The 14,724-nt window shown below is 35.4% G+C and overlaps 1 non-coding gene across 1 annotated transcript; it reads left to right on the top strand.

Moving 5' to 3' along the window:
* On the top strand, window positions 1–107 carry LOC139873763 (small nucleolar RNA R71). Its single transcript, XR_011767486.1, has one exon. It is a non-coding gene; the product is annotated as a small nucleolar RNA R71 (small nucleolar RNA).
* Window positions 108–14,724: the final 14,617 nt, after the last annotated feature.

Below are 14,724 nucleotides of genomic sequence, written 5' to 3' on the forward strand. Positions count from 1 at the left end.
AGCTGGTGATTAGGGCATTTCTTCAGCATGGTTTTGAATCGCTCCCATGCGGTGTAAAGAGATTCATCATAACTTTGTTTGAAGTTAATGATGTCATTCTTCAGTTTGGTTTGTTTAGAAGGAGGGAAATATTTGGTTAGGAATTTGGTAGCCATCTCCGTCCATGACGTGATGGAATCTTTTTCCAGTCCTTCAAACCAAGTTTGAGCATGATGAGTGAGAGAATAGGGGAACAAGTATAGCCGGACTATATCTTGTCCTATCCCTGGCTGTTTGTAGGAGTTCGAAAGAGATATGAATTTATCAAGGTGAGAATTAGGAACGTCCTTCGATAATCCATGAAACTGATAGCTATTCTGAATGAGCTGGATGATGTGATGTTTTAACTCGAACGAGTGTCCTTGAATCTCTGGAAATCTGATCGGTCCTCCTCGACCTTCAATCGAGGGTTTGGTATTTTCTGCTAAAGTAACGTGTAATGCCATCTGATTTCTGATTCGTGCTTCCTTACATGCTTTATAGATTATTGCGTCTGGATCAGATACGAAAAACAACGGCCCTGGTCTAGATCGGGTTTGGGTCATACAATGGGTATGCCTTTTTGTGTTTAATTTTAGCAAATAAACTAAGATAATCTAAAGTAAGCTAAACTAGTCTAAGGTAGTCTAATTCTAATTTAATCTAATTTAATCTAGGATAGTCTAAAGTAATCTAAGGTAATCTAACTTAACTAACTATCCTATGGTTGAATATGTTTTTGGTTCTGGCTACTGATTTCCTAGTATTTCGGTAACAGAGCTTCGCACGAACTATTCAACAAACCAAGTGGCTAGGCCAACTACGGAGAGGCCGGATCCTTTTGGTCCCAATATAATTGGCGACTGTTCGGAAAATCCAACAAACAAATCCGTGTATAATTGTCTTTCTTAGACACCACTAAATGCTTGTGAATAAGTTTAATAGAGAGCAGTATTGCCTGATACCAGTTCCCCGGTAGCAGCGCCAAAAACTAGCTTCTCCCGTGATATGGCCGAAACGGACGGTTTTTATTCGCGCGGTGTCGTTGGGCCGCAGCGCGCCAGGATCAGCCACTCGAGGGAGGAGTACTGTTTTAAATTTATATTTAGTGGGGCCTAAATCGTACTACTCCTTATTATGAGTAAGGGAAGTATGACCTAGAGTCGTATTTTTGAGATATCAGTAGAATCGAACCTATATTTAAGTCTAAGATAGTTAGGAAGGAGTAGTGGTTACTTATTGTTGGTATTTTCTAATTTATAAGACAGATAAAGTAAATGCGATAAAATTTGTAAATCAGATAAGGTTAAAGTGAGTGCATACTATGACTTCATCAGTTATTCTGCCGAGATTATGGAATGCTGGCTCATGAATAGGCAGAGGCCTTATATTCATTACACTGGTCCTAAACGCCCCTGTCATAAGACATGTCACTGGGTACTGCGTTAGGCTTGAAAATTCTGAATAGACAGCAACGTCCCTTACCCCCGACGCCCGTGCAGTCTGACTACAGGCATACACATTCCGATGGCTCATCCAATTGAGCGACTCGGTTGGATAACGTATTAATATTCCACAATGGTCTAAACTTTCTTAAGTATAATAGAATACATGGTTTACCATATCCGAGAGATGTGATGTGTTTCAATGCTTTCGTTAATGATTGGTAAAAGATAGTTAGGCCCTTAAAAAGAGTTCAACCATAATGAACACCATGGCCAAGTCAAGCTGACTTCTATGAACACGTTCGGTTATCCTAACGGTCCAATCCTTTATGTGTCTAAACAAACAGTTCCTTAATTAACTAAGAATCCCTCAAGCGGGGTGCAATGCTTGAGACCGCGTTATGGTGCAGTGTACTGGTCAACACTAACCGGGTTCCATGGCCTTACTTAGCAGAGGTACAACTTACAACAACTGTTGTGCTTCAGCGAGCACGTACGAAGTTTATATGCTTGGTGACTACACTAGCATGGTCTGGGACCGACAATGTAGTAAGGGTCTAGTCAGATGTTTCACTACGAAAGAGTCCTCAGTCGGAATCCAAAGCTTGATAGACTTACTATAACCGGTGTGCCTCAGTCGATCTTACGTTGTATCCGATAGACTTCTCTTACCAAGGGGTGAAACAGATAGTGTACTCTGAATCGGGGTTCGTGACTTCCCAATAACAGAGCCTATAACTACGTTCTATTAGTTGAAAAAGCGATTGAGTTTAAAGCATAATCGGAAAGCATTTTAACAGCATACACATACCATAATATTATTTCGGCATTATAACTGCTTACATTATAGCATACACTAAAGATAACTACTCGCTAATCATGGCAACAATATCACATAACATAATGATAGAAGACATTATATAAAGATAAAGGATAGAAGTACCAGTAGATTAAACAAGTTCCGAATACAAAAGTGACAACTTCAAGACTCTAGACCGCTCCTAATACAATCTTCAGCGTTCTTCTCTGGGTACTAGGTTTTCCGCACAGAGTCGAAGGCCTTGAGAGTATGACTAATATTGTACAAGAGAGAGAAAGAAGTGAATTGAAGTGTGTGTTGGAATGAATGACAAAGACCCTTTAAATAAACAAGAATTTTGCCTGCAAACGGCTGGCAGGCCATTTGGCAGGCCGTTTGGCAGGCCGTTTGGCAAGCCGTATTTGGCAAGCCATTTGCTTGGCAAGCCGTTTATCGAGCCCGTTTATTTGACCGTTTGGCAGGCTGTTTACCATACTGGAAAGCCTTATGGTAGGCCGTTTTTGTGCCTGGTCAGCCTTGATTCGCTGGATCGTAACTTGATTTCTTGTCTTTCATCGTTTTCGCTCTAGAATCTTCGTTTTAGCTCCGATTATCTTGATTCTTTTTGCACCGTCTTCGTAATTACTTGTTCTTCAATTCTAATCGACGAAGTGGGTATTTTTCTGACAAATTTTGAATCTTTCTTATTTTTGGGCCTTAATACCGGGGTGAAAACGTGACTTTTTAGCCGATATCAGTCCTCCTCGACCTTCAATCGAGGGTTTGGTATCTTCTGCTAAAGTAACGCGTAACGCCATTTGATTTCTGATTCGTGCTTCCTTGCGTTCTTTAGAGATTATTGTGTCTGGATCAGGTACGAATAACAAAGGGCCTGGTCTAGATCGGGTTTGGGTCATACACTGGGTATGCCTTTTTGTTTTTAATTTTAGCAAATAAACTAAAATAATCTAAAGTAAGGTAAACTAGTCTAAGGTAGTATAATTCTAATTTAATCTAATTTAATCTAGGGTAGTCTAAAGTAATCTAAGATAATCTAATTTAACTAACTATCCTACGATTGAATATGTTTTTGGTTCTGGCTACTGATTCCCTGGTATTTCGGTAACTGAGCTTCGCACGAACTATTCAACAAACCAAGTGGCCAGGCCGACTACGGAGAGGCATGATCCTTTTGGTCCCAATATAGTTGGCGACTGTTCTTAAAATCCAACAACCAAGTCAGTGTATAATTGTCTTTCTTAGACACCACTAAATGCTTGTGAATAAGTTTGCTAGAGAGCAGTATTGCCTGATACCAGTTCCCCGGCAGCGGCGCCAAAAACTAGCTTCTCCCGTGATATGGCCGAAACGGAAGGTTTTTATTCGCGCGGTGTCGTCGGGCTGCGGCGCGCCAGGATCAGCCACTAGAGGGAGGGGTACTGTTTTAAATTTATATTTAGCGGGGCCTAAATCTTACTACTCCTTATAAGTAAGGGAAGTATGACCTAGAGTCGTATTTTTGAGATATCAGTAGAATCGAACCTATATTTAAGCCTAAGATAGTTAGGAAGGAGTAGTGGTTACTTATTTTTGGGATTTTCTAATTTATAAGACAGATAAAGTAAATGCGATAAAATTTGTAATTCAGATAAGGTTAAAGTGAGTGCATACTATGAATTCATCAGTTATTCTGCAGAGATTATGGAATGTTGGCTAATGAATAGGCAGAGGCCTCATTACACTGGTCCTAAACGCCCCTATCATAAGAGATGTCACTAGGTACTGTGTTAGGCTTAAAGATTCTGAATAGACAGCAACGTCCCTTACCCTCGATGCCCGTGCAGTCTGACTACAGGCATACACGTTCAGACAACTCATCCAATTGAGTGACTCTGTTGGGTGACGTATTAACATTCCACAATGGTCTAAACTTTCTTAAGCATAATAGAATACATGGTTTACCATATCCGAGAGACGTGATGTGTTTCAATGCTTTCGTTAATGATTGGTTTTAAAAGATAGTTGGGCCCTTTAGAAAAGAGTTCAACCATAAAGAACACCATGGCCAAGTCAAGCTGACTTCCATGAACACGTTCGGTTATCCTAACGGTCCAATCCTTTATGTGTCTAAACAAACAGTTCCTTAATTAACTAAGAATCCCTCAAACGGGGTGCAATGCTTGAGACCGCGTTATGGTGCAGTGTACTGGTCAACACTAACCGGGTTCCATGGCCTTACTTAGCAGAGGTACCGCTTACAACAACCGTTATGCTTTAGCGTGCACGTACGAAGTTTATATGCTTGGTAACTACACTAGCATGGCCTGAGACCGACAATGTACTAAGGGTCTATTCAGATGTTTCACAACGAAATAGTCCTCAGTCAGAATCCAAAGCTTGATAGACTTACTATAACTGGTGTGCCTTAGTCGATCTTACGTTGTATCTGATAGACTTCTCTTACCACGGGGTGACACAGATAGTGTAATCTGAATCGGGGTTCGCAACTTCCCAATAACAGAGCCTATAACTACGTTCTATTAGTTGGAAAAGCGATTGAGTTTAAAGCATAATCGGAAAGCATTGCAACGGCATACATAGACCATAATATTATTTCGGCATTATAACTGCTTACATCATAGCATACACTAAAGATAACTACTCGCTAATCATGGCAACAATATCACATAACATAATGATAGAAGACATTATATAAAGATAAAGGATAGAAGTACCAAAAGATTAAACGAGTTCCGAATATAAAAGTGACAACTTCAAGACTCCAGACCGTTCCTAATACAATCTTCGGCGTTCTTCTCCAGGTACTAGGTTTCCCGCACGGAGTCGAAGGCCTTGAGAGTATGACTAATATTGTACAAGAGAGAGAAAGAAGTGAATTGAAGTGTGTGTTGGAATGAATGACAAAGACCTTTTAAATAAACAAGAATTTTGCCTGCAAACGGCTAGGAGGCCGTTTGGCAGGCCGTATTTGGCAAGCTGTTTGCTAGGCAAGCTGTTTATCGAGCCCGTTTACTTGACCGTTTGGAAGACCATTTACCATACTGGTAATCTGTTTGGCAAGCCATATGGCAGGCCATTTTTGTGCCTGGTCAGCCTTGATTCACTGGATCGTAACTTGATTTCTTGTCTTTCACCGTTTTCGCTCTAGAATCTTCGTTTTAGCTCCGATTCTCCTGATTCTTTTTGCACCGTCTTCGTAATTACTTGTTCTTCAATTCTAACTAACGAAGTGGGTATTTTGCCAAAAAAAACTTCGAATCTTTCTTGTTTTTGGACCTTAATACCGGGGTGAAAACGTGACTTTTTAGCCGATATCAATACCCCTGGTTGGAAACCAGCAGGTAACTCAGTTGGGAACACATCAACAATCTCAAATAACAAAGGTTTTACCTAATCTGGTACTACATCATGCTGGCTCAACTCGTCACTTTCAACCAGCAACAACAAATAAGCACCAGTACCACCCTTTAACTCAGTATTAACTTTAGCTTGAGTCATAAACAAAGTTTTATCATTTTTGGCTATAGGTTCAGCTTTAGGTATTTCATTAGGCTTTAAAGAAGTGAGAGTGATCTTCTTACCCCTTACATACAATGAATAAGTATTTTGGTGCCCATTATGATTGACATATTTATCAATTAACCATGGTCTACCAAGCAGCAAATGACAAGCATCCATAGGAATAACATCACAAGTAATCTCATCCTGGTAAACACTACCAATAGAAAATGGAACAGTAACTTGGCGAGTAACCTTTACCCCATTGCCTTGGTTAAGTCATTGAAGTTTGTAAGGATGAGGATGCTTTTTTGTAACCAGCTCAAGATTTTCCACCATGTGATCAGATGCTGCATTAGCACAGCTGCCTCCATCAACAATTAGGCTGCATACTTTGCCCTTGACTGTACTCCTTGAATGAAAGATATTTTCACGATAGCTCTTATCTTTAACAATATCTGCTGAGTGCATTACTCTTCGAATCATAAAAACTCTCCTATATCAACAGCAAACAACTCTTCATTATTAGACTCATCATATGCTAGTTCAGTTTCAAAACCCTCTTGCTAATCATCAACCTCCTTCAGCGTAAGAACACGCTGGTTAGGGCATTGAGCTTGAAAATGTCCAAATCCATGACACTTGAAGCATTTCCTTCTATCATCCTTGGGACTACTGATATTTCTCAAAATATATATTTATCTTCGCAATATCTCCCTACTTTCGTGGCATTTCAATACGGGTTGTGATGATTAGTGAGCGGTTTGTGGCATTTAGTCGTTTTGGGATAAAAGTGGTCTAAAAGTTCATATTTATGCTAAGGAATCAACCGTTGGGCCAAAGGAATGAACCTAGTGAAGATTTAGAGTGAAATTGAAGTTCCAGGGTCAAAAGCCGCGCTCCTAAGATCAAAAGCGGCGCTCCTATGTGCTAAATGAGAATTAAAAAGCCAGTGACCAAAAGCGGCGCTCTTAGCCTCAAAAGCGGCGCTCTTAGGTCAAAAGCGGCGCTCCTGCCTATAGTGGCGCACTGTAGTGACCCGTCCTAATCCTCCTGGATGAAGTCTTCAACAGATGGTCCCATTGCGAGGTTCTAACCTCTATATGCCATGAACGAATCCATGTAATATCTTTAAAATGAGCAAATGCACAGCGGAAGATTTCTTTAATACATGAGAATAAACATATTTTAAAAGTGTCAACCAAAAGGTTGGTGAGTTCATTGGTTTATCATAAACAATAAAATTCATCATTTTGATAAACCACAAGATTTAAATACAGTACACCTATCTCGTGTACAAAATCATTTTTTCATAATGCTTACCAGAGTAGGTTCGTATCCTTTTCTCCCCCGTAGGTTGCCTCACGATTTTTAATAACCTTACACATATCTCGTGCACAAAATAACATACACATAACCTGTGTATAAAATCATTCTCACGATACATAACATTCACTTTTCATTCATAACTTGGCTTGGTAACTGACCTTAACATATAATGCGCATCAATAATATCCCCAAAACAGAACATCTCGTCTATATAATATATAAACTTCGAAGTACTAAACATCATGCCCACTAGCTCTTCCGTCTAGTGAACATTCTGGGTGGGGGTGTTAAACCCGATAGCTACCTTTAGGATTCGCGTGAATTAGGGCCATACCCGATCCTAATTTTTAGGTTACCAAGCAATAATAATCAGGGAAAAATATTCGCATTAATTGGTGGCAATTATCATGTCCACATAATTCAATAATAATCTACAGAACTTCTGTCTGCATAATAATTCATTCGAGGAATTTTTTAATTGTGTCTATCTCGTCAAACATTTATAAAAGCATTTCATGTATTCGCAGTTCAAAATATATTTCAAAAGCATTTAATAAAGCAGTTGTAAAAGCAGCGCATGTATTCTCAGTCCCAAAAATGTAAAGAGTAAAAGGGAATCAAATGAACTCACATATGATATTTTGTAGTAAAAATATGCATTCGACGAAACTGAACAATGCAAGGTTGGCCTCGGATTCACGAACCTATATCATGTATATATATTATCATATATAATCACATAATTCATTCTATATAATATTTATATATATTTTAAATTTGTAGTTATATACATATATATACTTTATATCTTCAGTTATATTTTACGTATAGTTATTTTGTAAAATAATCAATATTCATACAAATATATATATATATATATATATATATATATATATATATATATATATATATATATATAATCAAAAATAAATAATTTGATAAATGTAATATCTATATCTATATAATGTTAATAATAATAATAATAGTTATAATAATAAAAATTTTACTCATGAGGATAACAATAATAATAATAAATATAATGACAATAATAATAATAATAATAATAATAATAATAATAATAATAATAATAATAATAATAATAATAATAATAATAATAATAATACTAATAATATGAATGATAATACTTGAAATGATAATTTTAATAAAAATACTTTTGTCTATAGTAATAATTTGAAAATAATAATAACAATAATAATTTTTATGATAATACTAATAATAATATTAATAATACTACTAATAATAATTTTAATACCTATGATAGTAATAATAAAAATAGTAAAAAGTATAATAAGGATGGCTACCTCATAAAATAAGCCTTTAAAAAAAAGATGCCCATGCCAGGGCTCGAACCCGCGACCTCTCGCTTAACCCCCAACATTCCAAACCAGTCCTCCGTACATTCATATCTGTTTTAATTTGCAACCTTATTATATATTAACCGTATTCTGTTTTCATCTTCTTAATTCCATCCTTGTTTTCGATTATTACTTCACCACAACATCTTTATTTCGTTTAATGATCACTTATTCGTGATCATCATAAACATCAAAGTAATTCGATCCCATCAGCTAAAAGTCCAACTAATCAAATTATTTGAAACCCAAATATAACCCATTTAATTACCCATTGGGTAAATGGATCTCAAAACAGCCCAACCATTTAACAAGCCTGAGAATTAACTTTAATCAAGCCCAATACTTAATTTGTTATGTTCTCGACCTGGGCCAGAAGCGAAACCAGAAAAAAAACGAATGGCAGCAACAAGTTACAAAATAGTTCCGGTTCATCTTCATTATCATTCATCATGTATCATCATCATCTTCATTATATCATCTCTATCATAATCATAACTACATCATCATCATTATTATTCATAATCTCTATCATACGGTCATAATCATAATTCACGGTTAAAACTATTTAACCTAAGTATATGTTTCTTCTTCTTCAACTTAATCGATATCAACATTCATCCAACAACATGACCATAACATCATTATCTCTTCTTAATCATGTATCATTTAATCACCTACTCTTCATCATATAATACTATTTATTGCTGTGATTTATGAACGCATACCAGAATTTTCCACAGAACTTCATCGTATATTTAATAAACCCTCAGCCCATATTATACACAACACAAGCCCAACAAACTAACAAGTTTTACGGCCCATAATGAAAACCGGAGCCTAACAATAGGAGGAGTGTAAACGTATGGCTACCAATAAAAAAAACTCTACAGCAAGAGGGGTATAGCATGCGAAAAATAAGTGGGGTTTTCTATAGATAATGTCGGCCAATAATTCTTTTAAACCGTCCCACTTATTCATTGGTTGGCAGCTATCATTCGAGTGGGATTGGAATCCAAGAGGGTATTGATATTGCTCAAAATGAACATATTTTTAGTCGCAATATCAGTCCAAAATAATAAGTTTTTATTTGTATTTTTATCACTTTTCTATTGTAATTGTATAAATAAATAAAAATAAAGACGGAGTGCGAGAATGAAGAATTGATCAAGAAAACGCCAAAACACGAGTCGGGGATCGAAATAAGTATTTCAGAGTTTGTTCAAGCCAATATATATATATATATATATATATATATATATATATATATATATATATATATATATATATATATATATATATATGTGGCGATCTCACCAGCCACCAACAAAGATCAAGTGCTTTATGCAAAATCACAAGATGGTATTTTATATTAAAATGTTAGGTACATGTTTCTTGAAGATAAATTAAATATACAGAGGGTGTGGTCAGAGATATTTTGAATAAGAAAAGAAAAAGATCAAATTTCCATCTTCATTTCACAACAAGCCAATGGGAGTATTATATACATAAAAAAATCAATGTCGACTGCTTTTGAGGAATATTAAAATGAAAAGAATTGATCCAAATGACATTTTAAGGGATCTTGGACCAAGGTGTTTTGAACTTGCGGAGTATTAAAAGAGGAGTCAGAGACTACACCAGACACAACTAAAAACTGTAATACCTCGTAGTAGTAATATTTAGAAGTTTATTATTTTCTCCATAGTACAAAGGGTGAAGGTTTCTAATATTGTTATTATTCAAGTATTGTACGGGTGTTGAATATGAAGTTTTCTACCGCGTTGAATTAATGGAAGCTAAGAACTTTTGTGTAAGTTTTATTTTTCCTTTTACCATGTCTAGTAACTAATTTGTTATTATGCTTATTTAACCTAAGTAGTTATGATGTTTGACTAAAAATATGAAATGGGTTGATTTAATTTGTACAACGATTAATATTTAGATAAAGAACGACCTTAAGGGAGATTGGGGTTTTAACTATTAATGGGTATGGTAAAATAATTAAGTGACAACTTGTTAAATTACCACTATTTATAATTCACTATATGTATAAATAATCACATACGTTGACCGGACACGGAAGACGGGTTATTTATATATATGGTAAATTATTCATTGAAACGGATACGTGAATGGATTAATGGTTAAAAGACTAGTTAAAATTAAGGTGGATTACATTCAGTGACAACTGGTGTAATTATTGACATACGTAACGACCGCGTCAAACCATCTAAATAGTAATTAGTTGGAATATTTAACTGTGGTTACTAGATAGAATGACGAGGACACTCACATTTGATGCTTGTAATTATAGGACTGCACTGGACAACTCTAGGTGGACATATTAAATATTCTACGGGTGCAAGGAAATTAACCCAGGGTAAAAAGTAAAAAGTAAAAGTCAAACATCGTAACTACGGAAGTTAAATAAGCATAATACTCTTTTTATTGTATTTTCATCTCGTTTAGTTAAAGTACTTTATTTTTACAGCAGTAATTTTTATTTACTTTGTTGCTTTATTCTAGTTTAAATTTACTATATTGTTGTTTGAATTAAAAAGAAAAGCCAAAAAGACAAACCGGTCGTTAAATGGTAAATCCCCCAAAGTTACTAAAATTAATATAAATTACTAACTCTAACTTAATTAATTATTTACCTAGTTAGCCCTAGTAGAGCACCCAATAAAAGTGTCCACGGATCGACCTCCCGGACTTTACCTTAGCTATATTACTATACGATAGGTATACTTGCCTATTGTGTTTTAGTTTAATTTAGGTGATTTCCTGTAGTAAATAATATAAAACTGATAACCATTTCGTAGACCACTAAAACGCACATCAGGTACACTTTACATTTTTATACCATTATCATTCTTTATATATTGCTTTTGTTTGTGAACTCCCATCATTCAATTGAGCTGAAACAGATACTCAAGTAGTTACGCTTCTCAATTGACCAAGAAAGTATGCAGCAAGTTTATGTGTTGTGGTGTTTGTTATGAAACAGAAAATAAAAATAAAAAAATGTAATAGCAGCTGTAGGGTTTGGGTAGGGTTGATGAATCGGGTTTTATGGTAATTTGGGGTGGTTCTCGTTTGACGATGGTGGCAATGGTTGGCGGTTTTTAACACTAAACCGTAACAACAACAACAAGAAAAAAACGTAAACAAATGCAGGTGTGGGTTTCGTAATGTAACGATGAGTTTAAGTTGTGTTTTTGTTTATGGAGAAGGAACGAAAAAAAGGAGAAAGAAAGAAGGACGTGGGTTATGGGTTTCAAGAGGAAGATATAGATGTGGCGACTATATAGTGGTCGAAGGTGGTGGTGGTTAGTAGCTTGATCGAACAGAAACATAAGGAATAGGAGTGGTAAGTTTGCATGTGGTGATGGTATTCTAACTTGGTTTGTGGATTTGATGAAATAAATAAGAGATCTTGGTGATGGAGAGATCGAATAACTTTTTCCACAATTTGAGGCCATCGTATATTATATAAAGGAAACGTGTGTCGACAGATAGAATCATTCCAGGAAGAAGGAAACAAAGAAATAAAAGTAGAAAGAGATTGGAAACAGATTCGTACAATTAATTGTTATAGCTAGCTAATGAATTCAGACAAGAAATAAAAATCACTAAGGTTTGTTCGTGATTGAAAGTGATTCGTAACAAACTCCGACCAAAACAAAATCACTTACAGCGTGAAAGATATAGGTAACAAATTTGTATATTTGTTTATATATTTCTTTTTAATTCTTAATTGCAATTTGTATTATATAGAGTTAAAGTGTACGATTACTACAGCACAAGATTCAATTGTAATTGTTTCGTAGCCCTGATGGGGTTGACAGATGTAACGACCCTGGATTTTCCAACGTTTATTTATTAATAATTATTATTATTAATACGTGTGATTAAACAAATGTATGTTATTACATTTACATGTTGCCATGATTGCCCAAACTTGACTTTAATTGCCCGAAACGTCTTTGTGACACACGAAACTTACACGAATAATATTTTCACATATTATTTGCATTCATGATTAATTTTATTAATCATTTTAATTAACTAAAGTTATTAGTTTGTTACTTGGGCTTTAATTGGATTTATTTGTTAATAAATTGAACTTGGGCTTTACTAGTGTAATGGACTCACAACATTGGGCTTATAAGCCCACCCTACTTCCTATATGGACTTAACTAGCCCAACATTGCATGTAAGTATTACTTTCATAAGTAACTAGTTAGTTAGAATACTTGGAATCTTGTTACCACTCAATCCCCATGCACATACCTCTAATAACCACACTTTTGAAGCTTTACTTGCAAGTGACCACAAAACAATCCCTCTCCCTTTTTTTTGGACTGCAGGCCATGGCCTAAGAAGGGCACAAAGGGAGTTCAAATATTTTTTTTTCATTACTTGTTTACTAGCATTACTCTTCACAATTCAAGCACACACTCATCTCTCATTTTTTCCCTCAAACATTTCCTCTCTTTTCTCTCTAAGTTGTAAGTAAATTGGACTTTCTTTCTTCCTTCTTTTCTTGATAAAAACCGTGACCCTTGATGCATCCATCATCATCATTTGTTATTTATTACATGTTCTTGATTATTGTTTAAATACTTGTCTTTATAATTGTTGCTACTTACTTACATGTTTCCAAGAATAAACTTCCTAGTTTGATTCTTCTTTTATCTTGTTAAAACAAGAACAACAAGAACATATACTTTCTAGATATGTTCTACATTTGTTATTTTTAAAAGATTAATGTTCATGTATTGATAAACTCATGCTTGTAAGTCATGTTAGTAAACTTTAAAGTTTACTTTCTTAAAGATCAAACTTTGGTTTGAATCTTTAAAGTATGAACAACAATGAACTAGTTACTTGTTTAAATTAGTTTGTTACTTCTTTTACTTGCACTTTTAATTTCATGTTGTTGATTGTAATTGGTCAAATGTTACTAGTTAACTTTGATCTCATTAATCTTGAACTTAAACTTAACTTTAAGAGTTCAAGAACATGTAAATGAAACTTTTAATTATAACTTGGTACACTTATGGTAGATCTAGACTTTTGAGTCTTGGATCTTCAAGATCAAACTATGAACTATGTTCTACAACTCAAGATCTTGATTTCATAAGTTTACTTCAAGTTGTAACTTGCTTTTACTTTTAAAGTTCATGTAAGTGTTAGATCTAAGACTTTGATGTAACTTTGGTTCATCAACTTCATACAACTCTTAAGTGAGTTGATATACATGTCTTAGACTCACACTTGTGTCATAATTGTCAAAACTTAGTTAGTATTACTTTTACACTTCATGTAAGTGTCAAACCTAAGACTTTGATGTAACTTTGGTTCATCAAACTACATGCAACTCTTAAGTGAGTTGTGCTTCATGTCTTAGACTTGCACTAGGGTTGTGATGGTCAAGACTTGGTTAAGATGATGTAAATACATTAATGAGTTGTATACTTGAAGCTATATGCATCAAGGATGAGAACCATGATGAACATCAAGCACCAAGACCACCGGAACTCACTTAAACTTACTGTTTCTGTCCAAACCTACTGACCTGCTATTTCTGTAACAGACCAGCAGACCTGGGCTGTTCTAACCATGATTTTTAGATAGATCTTTTCGAGTAGATAACTTTTCATATAGGACTCGTCTTAATCCGAGTTACGGTTTAGGATTTATGGCCCTCCGATCGTTACTATGTCCTTTAACGTTGTGCAGAAATTTCTGACCTACTCGCACTTAGACCGTCGTCAAGGTCAAACGAAGACGAGTTTGCTTTTGTAAATTTTACCACACTTAAAGGACTCATATACGGAGCCATGGCCACTGGTCTCACCTTGTTTCAGTAAGGGTAGAGGCCGTGGTGACTGACTGAAGTCAGCCTTTGTTTTAAACTACTTTCATAAACGAAACCTACTTTACACCTTTTGTTAAATGATGAATGATGATGACCCTTAAGACCTTATTTACATAATTTTAAACCTATTAAGATGATTTACTGACTTAGTACTATTTGCCTTAGGTTGAGGACCTTCGGACCGATTACTTGCACACCTTTTCCGAACCGACTTTACGACTACATTATCATTGTGAGTTATAGCATTCCCTTTTTACTTTAACTTATTTTGGGAACTGAGAATACATACGGATTTTATGTTTTACATACTAGGCACGAGTACTTAAACTTTAGATATGTGTGGGTTATACAACG

The sequence above is a fragment of the Rutidosis leptorrhynchoides genome, chromosome 10 (genome assembly GCF_046630445.1).
Source record: "Rutidosis leptorrhynchoides isolate AG116_Rl617_1_P2 chromosome 10, CSIRO_AGI_Rlap_v1, whole genome shotgun sequence".
Taxonomy (NCBI): domain Eukaryota; kingdom Viridiplantae; phylum Streptophyta; class Magnoliopsida; order Asterales; family Asteraceae; genus Rutidosis; species Rutidosis leptorrhynchoides.